Raw genomic sequence first — 19,035 nt, 5'->3', positions numbered from 1 at the left:
TCGCAGCTCCGCTCGGCTCCTCTCAGCGCTCTGAAATCCCGCCTTTTATCAGACGCTCCCTCCGCTCGGCTCGGCTCCTCTCAGCTGTTCTCAGCGCTCTGAAATCCCGCCTTTTATCGGACGCTCCCTCCGCTCGGCTCGGCTCCTCTCAGCTGTTCTCAGTGCTCTGAAATCCCGCCTTTTATCGGACGCTCCCTCCGCTCGGCTCGGCTCCTCTCAGCTGTTCTCAGCGCTCTGAAATCCCGCCTTTTATCGGACGCTCCCTCCGCTCGGCTCGGCTCCTCTCAGCTGTTCTCAGCGCTCTGAAATCCCGCCTTTTATCGGACGCTCCCTCCGCTCGGCTCGGCTCCTCTCAGCTGTCTTTCAGGAGTGAGATTGGAAAACACTTCTGCACTCAAAGGTTGGTAGAAGTTTGGAACTCTCTTCTGCAAAGGGCAATTGATGCGAGTTCAATTGCTAATTTTAAATCTGAGTTCGATAGCTTTTTGCCAACCGAAGGTTTGAAGGGATATGCGCCAAAGGCAGGTACATGGAGTGAGATCACAGATCAGCCATGATCTAATCAAATGATGGAGCGGGCTCGAGGGGCTGAATGGCCTTCTTCTGTTCCTATGGAACATTTCACAAGTGTCTGTTCTCTCCATAGTTGTTGAATGACCGCCTTGTGTTTCCAGCATATTTTCATTTAAAGCTCGGTTCAGGGATGAGCTGGTGGGCGTCAAAACGTGCCGTGGATGGAGACCGGGTTGGCGATTGCGGGAAGAGCAAATCAACTGGGCCGAAAAATCAACTGCAGCTCAAGCAACAAATAAAATAGGAGTCAAAATAACTGATGTCAGAAGTGGGATACGAACCCACGCCTCCAGAGGAGGCGGAGTTACGAACTCAACGCAGCGCCTTCGACCCCTCGGTCATCCTGACTGCTAAATGGCTATTTCAATCGTCATCCTTTCTGCATTGAGACACCCCCCCCCCCCACCACGGAGAAAGTTTCACTCACTCCAGTGGTTGGTGAGGTAAATGCTGCTGGAAAGGCTCGGTGAGCGGGATGCCATCTCCCCGGGTTTTCCTGTGCCTATTGTAATTTATTCCTATTTAATCACGGGAATATCCGGAGGTAAAAAGAATTAAAAGCTGAAGTACAGAGAAAGGGTATTCCGTGTTACAACTGATAAAACTGGAATTGAGTTCTTTGGTGGCCTAGTGGTTAGGATTCGGCGCTTTTACCACCGTTGCCTGGGTTCGATTCCCGGTCAAGAATGCAGCTTTTGAACACTTGTTATATTAATCGCATGAACTCACTCAAACTCTTTGCGAAGAACAAAAAACAATCATTGTTTTAATCACCATTAATTAACCGATAACGTTTTTTTGCAGAACGAAAGGCTGCTGAGGGAAGTTGGAAATCTTTAATAACTTGATGAGCTCTCTTTCCACAAGAAACTTCAGGCACAAACTTTATAAAGAAAACAATAATTTATTACTATTAATACACTGGAAAAACTAACATTACAATTTAAACACAACTTAGGTTTATGCCCGATTTAGAATTGTTTTAAACCAATAAAACAACACATTCTGAATTCCTAAAATGCATAACCGTTTGCAAATCAAATATCTATCTTAGACTAAACCCAGATCGAAAGTTATATCCTTATGGTTGGCTCAATCTTGCCGGGAAGATTTCAGGTGTTCTGACGGATACCGTTATAGTGTAGCTTGACTTTCGCTTGTATCCAGGTCATCTGCTTCACAGGCAATCTATGAACCAGCATCGAGGCATCAAGCTGGGATGTAGCGAGCAGTTATGTCGATTCCAGGTGAGGTGGTGCTGCCAGGAAGCGAAAGCTGAGGTTGGAGCAGTCGTGGTGGATCTGAGTCTCTCTCCACTCAACTTCTGCCCAGCTTGAAAAGATAGTTTCTACACAGAATCACACCTCTGGCACGGTGGCTTCTCATCAATCGGTTCCTACAAATACAACCCACGATTGATTGACACTTCACTTGTTTTCTCTCAGTGTCCACAACGTAACTGAGTTAAGTCGGCAGGAGTTCAAACCACCACTAGCCCTCCCGGAATCGTTCTTGTTGCTATGGTGATCTATCCTCTGCCGTGTGATCTTTTACAATGTATCATTAACAATCATTTTAATCGTCCTTTTCCTTCAGACATACTGAAGCCGATTTAGTCTCAGGCTTTCGTTTATCAGATGAATGTTTACTACACAGAGCAGCTGGGAAACTCCTCCAGTCAGTAATGGTCAGGGTCAGGTACACAAGACTGAGTGACTTTATTGTGCAGCCTCCAGGCATCACCTTTAGAAATGTCAAAATTAAATCCACAAGAGTGTTACCCCAGAACAAACATGAACTGTCTGGCCTGCTTCATCTGCTGCTGTTCTGCTGGTCAGCACTCTCACTCACTCCAGGCTGATTACACAGTTTGTTTGGTTATTTAATGCTTTCTGTGTTCTATTCTCACTCCTCTCTCCACACTCCAGTCACTATATATGTTTGTCCGTCTTTCATTGTGTCTGTTCTCTGTTTAAATCGTTTGTCTCTATATATTTTCTGCCTGTTTTTCTATCTTGTTATTTCCACTTCTGCTTCCATCACTTTGCACTTCTTTGTCAGTCTCTCTCTTTCTCTCTCCTTCCATCCATGTCTGCTTGCTCGCTCTCATGATATTTATATAAATGCTTTCTTTCACTCTTCTTTCTCTCTTTATTTTTCTCTCCTGTCTTACAAACTGTCTTTATTTATCTCCCACTCTGTACAACTCTGTCTCTGCCCCTCTTTGTTTCTATCTCTCTCTCTCTCACACACCCTCTCCCTTTTATGTGAATCTGCTTTAATTTTCTCCACTATTTAATCATTATATTTATGTTGTCCCTGTGTTCTCTCTCTCTGTCCCCACCTCTCCCCGTCTCTATCTCTCTCTGTCGCTGTCTGTCTTTCTCTCTTTCTCTCTGTCCCACTATCTCCAACTGTCTTTGTTTCTCTCTGACTCTTTCCTTGTGACGTACTCTGCCTCTCTCTCTCTTTCTCGCTCTCACTCACTGTCTCATTCTCGCTCTCCAAATCACTATCTATCTCTCCCACTCTTTTTCGCTGTGTGTTTCTCTATGTCGCTCTGTCACTCTCTCCCCCTTGCTCTCCCTCTCTGTATCTCTCCTTCTCTCAGTCTCTGTCCCCCGCCCTCTGTCTCCATCTCCCTGTCTTTTGTCTCTCTCGCTCCGTCTCTCACTCCCTCTCTCCCCCTCTCTATGCCTCTCACACTCTCTCTCCCTGTCCATTTCATAGAATCATAGAAGTTACAACATGGAAACAGGCCCTTCGGCCAAACATGTCCATGTCGCCCAGTTTATACCACTAAGCTAGTCCCAATTTCCTGCACTTGGCCCATATCCGTCTATACCCATCTTACCCATGTAACTGTCCAAATGCTTTTTAAAAGACAAAATTGTACCCGCCTCTACTACTGCCTCTGGCAGCTCGTTCCAGACACTCACCACCCTTTGAGTGAAAAAATTGCCCCTCTGGACCCTTTTGTATCTCTCCCCTCTCACCTTAAATCTATGCCCCCTCGTTATAGACTACCCTACCTTTGGGAAAAGATTTTGACTATCTACCTTATCTATGCCCCTCATTATTTTATAGACTTCTATAAGATCACCCCTAAACCTCCTACTCTCCAGGGAAAAAAGTCCCAGTCAATCTAACCTCTCCCTATAAGTCAAACCATCAAGTCCCGGTAGCATCCTAGTAAATCTTTTCATTTATGTGCAGTGCACTCATTCTGATCAGGCCCACCGCAGCTACTTTGATTCCCAGCTTTGCAAATTTTGCCCGGCGGCTATTTATTTAAATTCCAACTAAGCTCTTTAGTGCCGCCATTAAGAGCAAAAATTCATGGGTCATCTGCAGAATAAATCCTGCCTCAACAGGTCAGATTATCAATAAAACATAATCTCAGAATCAGATTTAAGATCATTTAATGGCTATGTGCTGCTTATATAAAATGTACTTTCCGTCCCCTGGGAAGTGTGGCAGATGGAGCTTGAAATGGGATTTAGTTCTAGTGCTTGAAACCCTTCAGCTCTTTCTATGATTTCACTAATTTAACAATTATATTGAGTGGATATTTCACCGCGTTCTTCAGCTCCTCTCTGAATTTAGTCTGGGTCAGGACATAAATACACGTGTTTGTGCAGGAACTGAGAAGTTGCAGCATCTTTGCTGTGCGATCTGTGATATAACGGGGGTCAGAGTAGGAGTAAATATACCGCACGTCTACAATTCGCAGATAAATGTAAAATACAACCTGTGTCAGCCATAACAGTATAAAACTGCCCGATATGCTGAAGAGTAAAATGATGGATTTCTTTCGGTTCTCCATCTCTGGATCACTCTGATTCTCTCCATTGCTGCGGCCCCGGAGTCCCCTGCGGACTCGACTGGACATTAAAATACGCCTGACCGTCAAAACATTGAACAGCAAAATCAGACAGAACGGGACACAAGGGGTTAAAATGAGGTTAATCATGTCAAATGCGGCCCATGCGGAGGAAGTACGGAAGCTCGGTTTACCCTGACAAAACAAGGGAACATTGTCAATTATAAATTTAGGTTCATATATAAAGTACGTGGGGACACTCTCTAAACAGCCCAGCACACTCACTGTTCCCAGAACCACAGCCGCCGTTCTCTCGGTGCAATATTTAGTTTTCAGCTTCACACAACAGATGGCCACAAATCGATCAAAGGTGAAAGCGACTGTGAACCAAACAGAAACTACCGTGGTTGCAAAACCCAAGAAGTAAATAAAGCTACACACGGGAGTAATGTCCAGGAATGACCGTGGGAAATACATCAAATTAATCGCCCTCAATATCGGATCAGCGATAACGACCAGAAAATCGGCCACTGCCATTCCCACCAGGTAGCGACTGATACATTTGGAGAGACCGCACTTTCCTCGGGACAGGATCACAATCGCCACCAAGTTAACTGTAAGGGAGAGAAAACCAGAGAAATTACTGATCAGACCTGGAGACAAAGCAGCAGATTGAGAGGATCTGGGGTGAAATTTCCAGCTTTGTTGCTGCATCGAAGGGTGGAAAGTGATTGATTGACCTGGACAGCGCTTTCGGGCAGAGAGATGTTTTTAAACACAATGATCAATAAAGAATTGGGAGATGGATACAGAAAGTGAATAAAGTGAGCACCGGATCCACTGGAAGGGCTGAGTGAGGGCGCAGTGCCGGTGGGGAAAGGAGAAGACGTTTTACACACCGGGAATCCAGCGGATTAAAGCCGGGTTTGGGACCCAGACGGACGGGGAAGGAATGGGAAGGGCCGGGAAGGTGAAGGGACAGGGGGAGGTGCAGCTCGTGTGTTGCTGTGAGTTAAGACAGCCGAGAGTGAGTGAGATTGGGAGGGAGACAAGGAAAAGAGTAGTGAACATGAACGTGTCGGAGCTGGAGGGGAGTCAGGTGCAGATGGTTTTGGAAAACGGACCAACTGATGCAACCCACCAGACAGAGGATTCATTGCAATGGGAGCAGAGGCTGGGATTCAGAGGGAGAGACGATATCAGAGTTTTAAGGGAAATCTAATCTATAGGTCGCACTAACACAATCCATCTAAGACATTAAACAGTTCGTTTCTGAAGTTATTGCTGTCAGGGAACATGTGTTTGGTACAAAATGTATTTAATAATTTTAATTTGCAATTTCAATGAAACTTAAAATGAAAAGTATTAATAAAATTAATCACGTTGTTATTGAACTTATCTGAGCTTGAAAAATACAGTTTCCGAATAATTTATTGCAATCAAGAAATTTCTGATTCTATTTTTGAAGTAAATTTTAATGATATTTAGTGTTAAGTTGGAAAACAAGGAACGTTCACAAAAACAGACTGAGGACCTGACAGGGATATAAACATGAGGAGCGAGTCCCACAATAAAAACTCACCCAATCTGACCACATCACAATAACACCTTCAAATCACATTTTCTATATTTAATTGTACTGGAAGTTTCCGCAGTTCATTCTGATGAATTGTTCACACCGCAGCCTCTCGCTTTCCCGCTCAGTCGCCCTTTCCATCATTCATTCGCTTCTCTTTCTCAAGTCCATTTTCATATCAGAATAAATCCTATCATCCTGTGCCTGCATTCTGTTTACCAGCCCCGTGTTCCACCGATCCTATTCTCAGTGTTAGTTTGTGAAAGAGTAAAGCCTCTGTGGAATAGTTTAATGTTTCTACAGATCATCCAATTCTCCACCTGTTCACCAACACTGTTCATTAAATCGACAAATCACGGAATAAACAGAAACGAATGCCTCTCCCAGGCAGTTCTCACAATAATTGAGATTCCTTCTCCAGTGATTACAAAGTAAAGTGATAGATGGCGGGATTGCTTAATTAACAAAACGCCAAAATCACACTTATAACCTACAGATACATAGAAGGGCTCCTGATTCCAACTGACACGGTGCAAATTGAGACAACAAAACATCAAAACCTTTCATTTTACAGTGAAGCCCAGTGACAGTCAGTGAATTCATCCACAGTGAAACAGAGAAGGAGATGTGAAAGAGTCAGCAGCAAACTCAATTCCGTAGCCAGACATCTGAAGCGGCGTCAGATACACACATAATGAAATCATATTTCATAACAGTGATCATCAATAAATACATTGAAATCCCAGTTAAACTGAAACATGTTATTGGGGAGGGAGGACATTCCGCTGCCTCCTTGTAACACTGAGACCTTGAGCTGTCTCATTATCAATCATTGAAAAAACATTGATGAAAACATATTCCAGGACAGGTTAGTTCCACAACCAGAAATCATTAACAGCTCCTCGTGGTCTGATACCAACTCTTAGCCGAGACACCTGATTCCAATATATTCAGTACAGAGAATAATCCAGTAACAATGCCAGGGTTGGGTAGACAAATTCATGACAGACATAATGCAGCTCCTCAATACCGAAAGAGCAGAGACTTAACACATTCTATAATTCAACCAATTGAACAGAACAAGTGACTGTGCAAAATATGTAGGGACAAAAAACAATTTGCTAAGTACAGCAGCAGAGTTAGCACCGATTAACACCATTAACAGCTGAGATAACGGCTTACCTGGAACTCCAATGGCTGCAAGAACAGGATAATAAATGCGTTCTATCTGATAGATTACTGAATATCCCATTTCTGTGAGAAGCACTGACTTCTGTTGGCCTGGAAACCACAGCTCCAGCAGGCACACTGAGCTGATCCATTCCAACAAGCCCTGATTTATACAGGGGATAAGTCTCCAATGACACAATTTACCCCTGACCATTGCTATTAGTTACAGTCAGTTTAACAAACACATCACATCAGCAACTTTGACTCCGATGTAAATAATGTGGTGGATCGAACACAAACATCTCAAAGCCCATGTTATTATCTTAATCAGATCTCTCTCAGGTATAAAGTTTAAATCTGTTCTCATACAGGACTGATCCAATAATAATGAGCGGCTCCATTTACAGTTTTTATATAATTGTATTGACCATGTTCACTCCTGAAGATTCATTTATAAATGTGACAGATGTCTCCGCAGTGCAGACTGAACCCAGGGACACAAGCAGAACTGTTTCACTCTGTTCCTGCAGTTTCCCAGTTAAAATATGAATTGTGAGTCTCTGACACGAGGACAGTTAAAGGGCAGGTTGAGGATTGCAGCCTAGAAATGACTGTGGGTGATATTAGGGGACGGACACTGAACGTGTCCCATTGACATTCCTCTCTCCGCTATTTTACTGCAGATGTTCACCCGTTTATGACAAATTGGGTGACGGCTCCAGTAAAATTGGTCCCGTTTCACACCGAGCTCAGCTCATGACCTGATTTGACCTCCATCACAAAGACCCCATGATTCCCTCACCCGTCTCCATTTCTTCCTCAGCCCATTGCCATTCAAACCCTCATTAATGCCTCTGTCCCCTCCAGACTCCATTCCTCCAATTCACTCCTGACCGGCCACCCTACCTCCACCTAGCATAAACGTGAGCTCGTCCAAAACTCTGTCGTCCGTGTCCAACCAGCATCAGGTCCTGCTCGGCCTCACTGACCCTCACTGGCTCCCAGTTCCATATCACTTAAATTTAAAGTTCTCATCCTTGGGTTTAAATCCCACCATGGCCCACCCCTCCCCATCGCCACACCGACAGCAAACCCACCAATTACCTCCTCATTCATCGGTATTGGCCTCTTTTTCTGGGACTGCCCTCATTTGGTTCCATTCAACTATCTGATCAGAACCAGGAGAAGCTTCTCTTCCCACCCTATCACCGTTATCTCTGATGTTTCTAAAGGTTCAATCCTTGGCTCCCTCCTCTTCCTCATCTACATGCTGCCCTTTGGTGACACATTCCGCAGACACTGACCAGATTTCAGATGGACGCTGACAAAACCACCGCCTCTCTTGAACCTTCCTGTTGGAACAGAGAGATCTTGGGTGACATGTGCACAAATCGTTGAAGGTGGCAGGGCAGGTTGAGAAAGTGGTTCAAAAATCATACGTGATCCTGGGCTTTAAGAGTAGAGGCAGAGAGTACAATTGCAAGGATGTCATGATGAACCTTTATAAAACACTGGTTCCGCCACAATTGGGGCATTGTTTCCAGTTCTGGGCCCCGCACTTTAGGAAAAATGTGAAGGTCTTAGAGAAGGTGCAGAAGAGATTTATTAGAATGATTTCCGGGACGAGTCACTTTCTTTACGTGGATAGACTGGAGAAGCTGGGGTTCAGAGTCTGACAGATGTTAAGTACTGAGGGAGCATTGTGCTGTCGGATGGTCAGTACTGAAGAGCACTGTGCTGTGGGATGGTCAGTACTGAGGGAAGCACAGTGCTGTGGGATGGTCAGTACTGAGGGAGCACAGTGCTGTCGGATGGTCACTACTGAAGGAGCACTGTGCTGTCGGATGGTCAGTACTGAGGGAGCACTGTGCTGTGGGATGGTCAGTACTGAGGGAGCACTGCGCTGTTGGATGGTCAGTACTGAGGGAGCACTGTGCTGTCGGATGGTCAGTACTGAGGGAGCACAGTGCTGTCGGATGGTCAGTACTGAGGGAGCACAGTGCTGTCGGATGGTCAGTACTGAGGGAGCACTGTGCTGTCGGAAAGTCAGTACTGAGGGAGCACTGTGCTGTAGGATGGTCAGTGCTGAGGGAGCACTGTGCTGTTGGATGGTCAGTACTGAGGGAGCACTGTGCTGTCGGATGGTCAGTAATGAGGGAGCACTGTGTTAACGGATGGTCAGTACTGAAGGAGCACTGTGCTGTGGGATGGTCAGTACTGAGGGAAGCACAGTGCTGTGGGATGGTCAGTACTGAGGGAGCACAGTGCTGTCGGATGGTCACTACTGAAGGAGCACTGTGCTGTCGGATGGTCATACTGAGGGAGCACTGTGCTGTGGGATGGTCAGTACTGAGGGAGCACTGCGCTGTTGGATGGTCAGTACTGAGGGAGCACTGTGCTGTCGGATGGTCAGAACTGAGGGAGCACAGTGCTGTCGGATGGTCAGTACTGAGGGAGCACAGTGCTGTCGGATGGTCAGTACTGAGGGAGCACTGTGCTGTCGGAAAGTCAGTACTGAGGGAGCACTGTGCTGTGGGATGGTCAGTGCTGAGGGAGCACTGTGCTGTTGGATGGTCAGTACTGAGGGAGCACTGTGCTGTCGGATGGTCAGTAATGAGGGAGCACTGTGTTTACGGATGCTCAGTAATGAGGGAGCACTGTGCTGTCGGAGGTCAGTAATGAGGGATCACTGTGCTGTCTGATGGTAGGTATTGAGGGAGCACTGTGCTGTCGGATGATCATTACTGAGGGAGCACTGTGCTGTCTTATGGTCAGTCCTGATGGAACACTGTGTTCTCGGATGTTCAGTACTGAGGGAGCACAATGCTGATGGATGGTCAGTACTGAGGGAGCACTGTGCTGTCGGATGGTCATTACTGAGGGAGCACTGTGCTGTCTTATGGTCAGTCCTGATGGAACACTGTGTTCTCGGATGTTCAGTACTGAGGGAGCACAATGCTGATGGATGGTCAGTACTGAGAGAGCACAGTGCTGTCGGTTGGTCAGTACTGAGGGAGCACTGTGCTGTCGGATGGTCAGTACTGAGGGAGCACTGTGCTGTCGGATGGTCAGTACTGAGGGAGCACTGTGCTGTCAGATGGTCAGTACTGAGGGAGCACTGTGCTGTCGGATGGTCATTACTGAGGGAGCACTGTGCTGTCTTATGGTCAGTCCTGATGGAACACTGTGTTCTCGGATGTTCAGTACTGAGGGAGCACAGTGCTGATGGATGGTCAGTACTGAGAGAGCAGAGTGCTGTCGGTTGGTCAGTACAGAGGGAACACTGTGCTGTAGGTTGGTCAGTACTGAGGGAGCACTTTGCTGTCGGATGGTCAGTACTGAGGGAGCACTGTGCTGTCGTATGGTCAGTACTGAGGGAGCACTGTGCTGTTGGATTGTCAGTACTGAGGGAGCACTGTGCTGTTGTATCGTCAGTACTGAGGGAGCACTGTGCTGTCGTATGGTCAGTACTGAGGGAGCACTGTGCTGTCGGATCGTCAGTACTGAGGGAGCACAGTGCTGTCGGATGGTAAGTAATGAGGGAGCACTGTGCCATCGGATGGTCAGTACTGAGGGCGCAGAGTGCTGTCGGATTGTCAGTAATGAGGGAGCACTGTGCTGTCGGATGGTCAGTACTGAGGGAGCACAGTGCTGTCGGATTGTCAGTAATGAGGGAGCACTGTGCTGTCGGATGGTCAGTAATGAGGGAGCACTGTGCTGTCGGATGGTCAGTACTGAGGGAGCACAGTGCTGTCGGATGGTCAGTACTGAGGGAGCACTGTGCTGTCGGATGGTCACTACTGAGGGAGCACTGTGCTGTCGGATGGTCAGTACTGAGGGATCACTGTGCTGTTGGATTGTCAGTACTGAGGGAGCACTGTGCTGTTGGATGGTCAGTACTGAGGTAGCACAGTGCTGTCGGATGGTCAGTACTGAGAGAGAACAGTGCCTTGGATGGTCAGTACTGAGGGAGCACTGTGCTGTTGGATTGTCAGTCCTGAGGGAGCACTGTGCTGTTGGATTGTCAGTACTGAGGGAGCATAGCGCTGTCGGATGTTCAGTACTGATCAAGCACTGTGCTGTAAGATGGTCATAATCACCTAAGGAATAAGGTGCAGGTGTAGGCCATAGGGACCCTCGAGTATGCTCCGCCATTCAATAAGATCATGGCTGATCTCCGACCTCAACTCCACTTTCCCGGCCTATCCACATATCCCTTGATTCCTATAAAGTCCAAATATTCATCGATCTCAGCCTTGAATATACTCAACGACTCAGCATCCACAGTCGTCTTGGGTAGAGAATTCCAAAGATTCACAACCCTCTGAGTGAAGAAATTCCTCCTCATCTCAGTCCTAAATCGGCCACCACTTATCCTGAGACTATGACCCCAAGTTCTCGACTCCCAAGCCATAGGAAACAGCCTCTCAGCATCTACCCTGTCAATGTTATAAGTTTCAATGAGATCACCTCTCATTCGTCAAAACTAGAGAACATTGGCCGATTCTTCTCAATCTCTCCTCATATGACAATCCTCCCATCCCAGAGATCAATCTGATTAACATCCGTTGCACCTCCTCCAAAGCAAGTATATCCTTCCTTAGATAAGGAGACCAAAAGTGTACACAGTACTCCAGGTGAGGTCTCACCAAATCCCTGTACAATTGTCGCAAAGCTTCCGTACTCTTGTACTCCAACCCCTTACAATAAATGCCGACATACCATTTGCCTTCCCAATTGCTTGCTGTACCTGCATGTTAACTTGCTGTTTGTGGAGAAGGTCCCCCAAATTGCTGTGAACACCAACATTTAATAGTTTCTCACCGTTTAAAATATTCAGTTTTTCTATTCTTTCTGCCAAAGTGAATAACTTCACATTTCCCCACATTATACTCCATCTGCCACCTTCTGACCCACTCATTTAACCTGTCTATATCCCTTTGCAGACTCTTTGAGTGCTCCCCACAGCTTACTTTCCCACCTAGCTTTGTATAATTAGCAAACGTGGTACATTGGTCAGTACTGCGGGAGTTCAGTCCTGTCAGCGTGTCAGTATTGAGGGAGCACAGTGCTGTAGGAGTGGCAATACTGCGGGAATGCTGCTCTTTCGGAACGACAGTAATGAGGGAGTGCAACAATGTCGGACGTTCCAACTTTTGTTCGACACGTTAAAGCGAGGGCCCATCTGCCCTTTCAGGTAAATGTAAAAAATCCCGGGCAATATTCAAAATAGTGTAGGGGAGTTATTCCTGGTGTCATGGCCAATGTTTATCCCTCAACCAACAATGCTAAAGCCGATGTTCTGGTCATTTATCTCAATGAAATGTGTGGGATCTTGCTGTGTGCAAATTGGCTGTCGCGTTTCCGAAATTGCCACATTGACTGCACGTCACAATATTCTTCATTGACTGTTTTGGGACGTCCCGAGGCCTTCAAAGGCGCTATATAAAGGCAAGTGCTTTCCTTCTTTCAGACCTCTCATGAAACCCATCTCTTCCTCCAAGCGTTTGCCATCCCTCCGAATATCTCCTTCTTTTGGGACTTCTTTCGGGCACTATTGGGTCCTGCTCTCCTCTGCCAAAAGTGCACACTATTCCAGGATCATCCTGGAATGCAAAGATAGCCCCCGGCTTCTCTTCTCCATCACAAACCATCTTCTTAAACCCCTCTCCCCTGCTCCCTCCACCCTCACCTCCAACGAAAAGTGCGAGGAGCTCATGGAATTCTTTGTCACTAAGATTGAGGCCATCCGTTCAGCAGCCTCCCTTCCCCTAACCGACCAATCCAAACTTCCCCTACGGCTCCCCCTTCCCTCGCCTTGTACTCACATCTTTCTCTTGATTCTCTCCTTTCTTCCCTCATACCCTCTCCGAACTCATCTTGACCACCTCCTGCTCCCTCCACCCGATTCCAACTAAACTGCAAACCAGACAACTTCCCTTTCTGGGCCCTATTTTGGCTGATATTGTTAACGGTTCACTCTCCTCAGATACTGTCTCCCTCCCCTTCAAATCTGCCGTCATCACCCCCCTTCTCAATAAAACCACCTTGACACCTCTGTCCTTGCAAACTATAGTCCCATCTCCAACCTTCCTTTCCTCTCCAAAGTCCTTTAACGTGTTGCCCCAAATCCGTGCCGATCTTTCCCACAACTCTATGTTTGAATCCCTCAAATCAGGTTTTCCGCACTGCCACAGTACTGAAATGGCCATTATAAAAGTCACAAGTTCAGTTCCATTCCCAACCCCTCTGATAATGAAGCTTTCCGTGCCCGCATGCAGCAAGACCTGGACAACATCCAGAATTGGGCTAATAAGTGGTAAGTAACATTCGCGCCAGACATGTGCCAGGCAATGACCATCTCCAACAAGTGAGAGTCTTACCACCTCCCTTAACATTCAACGGCATTACCATCGCCGAATCACACACCATCAACATCCTGGGGGTCACCATTGACCAGAAACTTAACTGGACCAGCCATATAAACACTGTGGCTACAATAGCTGGTCAGAGACTGGGTATTCTGCGGCGAGTGACTCACCTCCTGACTCGCCAAAGCCTTTCCACCATCTACAAGGCACAAGTCAGGAGTGTGATGGAATACTCTCCACTTGCCTGGATGAGTGCAGCTCCAAAAATACTCGACACCATCCAGGACAAAGCAGCACGCTTGATTGGCACCCCATCCACCACCCTAAACATTCACTCCCTTCACCACCGGCGCACTGTGGCTGCAGTGTGCACCATCCACAGGATGCACTGCAGCAACTCGCCAAGGTTTCTTCGACAGCACCTCTCAAACCTGCGACGTCTACCACCTAGAAGGACAAGAGCAGCAGGTAGATGGGAACAACACCACCTGCACGTTGCTCTCCAAGTCACATCCCGACTTGGAAATATATCGCCGTTCCTTCATCGTCGCTGGGTCAAAATCCTCGAACTCCCACCCTTACAGCACTGTGGGAGAACCGTCACCACACGGACTGCAGCGGTTCAAGAAGGCTGCTCACCACCACCTTCTCAAGGGCAATTAGGGATGGGCAATAAATGCTGGCCTCGCCAGCGACGCCCACATCCCATGAACGAATAAAAAAACCCTATCTGCAGCCTTTGACACGATTGACCACACCATCCTGCCACTCGGCGACATCATCCGAAAACACAACGTCAGGTTCTACATGTACATTTCCAATCTATGTCATTGATCTGAGTGGTGTTAACGGTGGTTCGGGATCCCCCTGTGTCCCAAAGGAATGTAAGAGGTTCCCCATCACCGCTGCTGTATCTATCCGCTGCTGCGGATAGATACAGCAGCGGTGATGGGGAACCTCCACGAGGGGACCCACCGCCAGCATCCGCTCCAGAGCCGAAAAAACGTCTGCCTCAATGGCCCCCCTTGTAACCACTAGAGCACAGGTGGGGGAAGATGGCCAGGATATGATATATTCCACCCCACTTGGGTTACAGGAATTGAGGGTTATTGCAAAAGATTTTGGAACGTGTGTGCCTGGGGATGATCCGAGGGAGTTGTTCCTCGCGGTCAGGCAACAGAGAGCGATACACGGCTTAGACGATGCTGAGGAAAGAAAATTAATCCTAATGTGCCTGCACCTACATATACATTCCGCCCTACCGGAGGAACAAAAACTTGGTAGAGGCACGAATGAAGCCTTAAAGGGCCAGGTGTTATCTGTCATGAGCGATAACAGAGGGGATCCAGTGGAGGCACTGATGAAATGCTATCAAAGGAAAGGTGAACATCCCACTGTATTTTCGGCCCGTATTTGGGCGGTGTTTCAGGAGGTCTACGGTACAGACTTAGATAGGGATCATTTATAGCGGGAGGTTAGGAACCGATGGCTGAGAACAGTAGTGTCGCATGGCACTGAGGAGTCGAGGAAGGCACTAGATCAGTTTGACCCCACTGATGACACACATACGGAACCCTGGATAATTAGGAAGATGGTTAGAGTATGGGAAAGGGAAATACCCAAACGATCCAAAGCATCCGGGGACAGAGCAATGCCTGTTAAAGATCAGACGATAACCTGGAGAAATGAAGGGAGGGGACCTACTAAGGGGGAACCCCCTCCAGCTTATCAGGCAGTGGGAAGAGGTAGAGGCAAAGGAAACTTCTCAGGAACGGGGAGAACTCAAGGCGAGGTGTCCAAATGCTATAATTGTGGCCAAGAGGGACACTTCGCAAGGGACTGCCCGAACCCAAGACGAGAGAGTGCAGGTAGGGGAAGGAATCAGAGCCTACCCGTGGAAGGGCCGAATAGACCAAGTCCTCAGTGTGATACGATAGAAATATCACCGAGTTCCGGGTTGTACCCCGAACTGCAATGACGGTCTCAGGCCTCTCCGTTATGGGTGTGTGACGCACGGTTGGATGACACGGGGAGACCCCTAGTGAATGGTAGGGTCGGAGGCCGCCCTCTTACATTTCTTTGGGACACAGGGGGATCACGAACCACCGTTAACACCACTCAGATCAATGACATAGATTGGAAAATTCAAAACAAAATTATTCTAAGTGGATTCACAGGGCATTCACAAGTGGGATATGTGAGTGTACCGTTGGAAGTCGGTGTGGGAGACATAGTGATAGAGCATTCAGTGGTTCTTATTAAATTACCCAGAGAGCATAAACATATATTAGGGAGTGACTTTATGGCCAAAGCGGGATTCTGCTTCGACCCCGTTAATTGTATGATTTGGCAAATGCCTTTGGGCATGGGCAGTATAAATCACACACTCGTCCCGGTGGGGGAATATCGGGAGAGGATATGCACGATCGGGGAAATGTGGATAGAACCAGGAGAAATGAGTAACGATCGTGAAGTACAACAGATTATTGTACAAAACTCAATAGTATTTGCCCGACATAAACATGATTGTGGGAAAATGACCGGGAGTGTGTGTATACAAGGTCCAAACCCCAAACCACAGAAGCAGTATGGTTTCCCAAAGCAAGCAGAAGAAGAGATAGAGAAGGTGATAGAGTCTGCTGCAGCAAGGGATATTAAGACCAATAGCTTCTACTAATAACGCACCTATTTGGCCAGTAAGGAAACCCGACAGTAGCTGACGACTAACGATAGACTACAGAGAATTAAATAAAGTCACCCCGCTAACAGCCCCTACAGTAGCAACTAGCCCAGAGACCGTAGTTCGACAAAATGAGGATGCGCAGTGGTTTACGGTTTTGGACATAAGTAACGGTGTTTGATCTATTCCGCTGGAGAAAGAATGTCAATATAAATTTGCATTTACTTTCCAAGGACAGCAATATACATGGACCGCCCTGCCGCAGGGGTTTCACAATTCCCCGTCCACATTTCACCAACGACTGAGGGAAGGGTTAAAAGGATTCTCAAGGCCTGAATGTCCAGTGCAGTATGTAGACGACTTACTCCTACAAACTGAAACCAAGAAGGAACATTATCAACTGCTAAGTGAATTACTGCAGTTGTTACATGACTTGGGATTAAAGATTAACCCTAAAAAAGCATAGATCATGAAACAAAAAGTTACTTTCTTGGGAATGATTCTGACACCGGGACTAAGGGACATTGACAAGCGAAGGGCAGAGACAGTTGGCAGACTCCCTATTCCGCGGGATGTGAAAGGGTTAAGGTCCTTCTTAGGGTTGGTGGGATATTGCAGGGACCATATTGATGGGTTCGCCACAAAGGCGGCCCCGCTGATGGAATTATTAAAAAAGAATGTGGCCTGGGAGTGGAAAACAGAACACAGCCAGGCCATGACTGATTTAAAGCAAGCACTAGCTGCCGCGCCTGCTTTAAAAACCCCAAATCCAACTGAGCCGTTTGCATTGGAGGTGGCTACCACAGACAACACCCTCTCAGCAGTTCTGTTACAGGAGACACACGGGAAATTACGACCAGTAGCGTACGCCTCACGTATGCTCTCATCAGTAGAGCAGGGGTATATGGTATGCGAAAGACACTTGCTAACTGTCTTTTGGGCAGTGCAGCATTTTACTTATATAGTGGGACTAAACCCACTTACAATATTAACAGAACACACCCCAGTACAGTTACTGTTAGACGGAAGGATTAAGGATGGTTCAGTTAGCCAAAATAGAATCGCTGGATGGACATTGTTGCTGCAAGGGAGAAATATAACCGTAAAGGGGGTAAAAACCACCACTATGTTAGCAGACAACTTAGTTTATCAGGGAGAAAAACATGAGTGTCAATTGATGATAGCAAATGACCCCAAGGGCCCATTTGTATCAAAACAAACAGGAGGGGGTACGACGGGGCCTGAAAGTAGAAAGACAAAGGAAACAGGAAAGGAAGAACCCTATTTTAAAATTTTTGTGGATGGCTCTTCATCAGTACAGGATGGGGAAAGGAGAACTGGCTGTGGGACATACATAGAGTTGAGCCCTGGACAGAGAGTAATGATTAGAATATACCAGCCCGCCTCATTCTTGAGTCCAAAGTTTGCCGGTCCCTATGAGATAGTAGAAAAAGCTAGCCCATCTGTATACAGGATATTAACGGCACCAGATAAGAGTGGCTGGTACCACATTAATCAGCTAAATTTGGTAGGAGAAAAACAAGATAATCATCATTGGCATGTGCTGCTCGATGCTAACGATCTTCTGAATTCTGAAGGTCAGGGAGATCACGAACTGGACCAGTTACAGGTCCAAGAGGAGGTGATCGAAAACAAATTTGACACTGTCCGTTCGCATGCAGAGGCGAATCCAGGAACAAAACGAAAGGAAAATAAAACAAAAAGGGGGAGTAAGTGGGTTCGCAGAAACGGACGGTTAGAATCTGAAACAAATTGGGAACAGGATTTGGACGGTCTGGCTCAGTATATGAAGAGACTGGACTTATGATAGTACCTAAAAGAAACTGTACATAAGAGCAGAAATTACACTTGTTTATTCCAGGTCCAGCCTAGAATGAAGGGGATAATGCATTTTGTTGCTATCGGATTGATCATCATCAGAACTGTGGTTGAACCTGCCTCGGAGTCGTCACGACGAATGAACATGCCTGAAGCAGTGTCGACGACGGAGGGATATCCCGAGACCAGGGACAACTTTGCTCTGCAGAATAAGACAGTCCGAACCAACAAAGGGAAAAGAGGGGATTTAAATTTGTATTATACGGGAGTGAATGGGTTAGCGTGTGGAGGAAAGACTTTGGGTATACCGGAGGGAGCGGGAGTACGGTTTTCATGTAACACAGTTCGAGAGGTGACATTATCGGTAATCCCAGAGGGAAATATTATTAATCAATTTGTAGGTCCATTTATGGAGCGACCATCGGGGAGCGACGGTCGAGGTAAAATGTGGTCCACTGGGACCACACCTATGTAAATATTGACTGGAGTAGTGACTCATAAAGGGAAATATTACGTTGGGGCGGTGTTTCATATTCCCCGGCACGGAAGCAATTTGACCTATCCGTTAAAAAGAGTTCATAACGTGGGCAAGTATCATGAGGGTACTTGGATCTCTTTGAGCAATCCACCATCTCATGCTATTGTAATGGACGGTGCTGAGAAAGGGGTAGATTTGTCAAAGTGTCACCAAGGAGGGAATCACTGGGCCTGTCCAGAAGAGATAACGAGACAGAGACTTACTAATTGTGGGTTCAGTACTTATGAAAACTGTTCATTGTCCATTTTGCCAGTTAACAACCAATCCTTTTTACAATACGCCCTTGTGGGACAAACGTATTACATAGCCACAGCGGCTATGAGCTGTAACAAAGGATGGAAACTGTGCCCTCTGGAGGGACACAATGTGGCCATTAACAACGTGACCTCAGACCTGGTTGTCGGTGGACATGTTCTGCCTAAGCCAATAATGAGGATGGTAATAAACGAAAACCTCACAGTCCAA

Source organism: Heptranchias perlo, unplaced genomic scaffold (genome assembly GCF_035084215.1).
Source record: "Heptranchias perlo isolate sHepPer1 unplaced genomic scaffold, sHepPer1.hap1 HAP1_SCAFFOLD_52, whole genome shotgun sequence".
Classification (NCBI taxonomy): Eukaryota; Metazoa; Chordata; class Chondrichthyes; order Hexanchiformes; family Hexanchidae; genus Heptranchias; species Heptranchias perlo.
The sequence above is the reverse complement of the archived record's forward strand: the minus strand, read 5'-3'. Positions refer to the sequence as shown.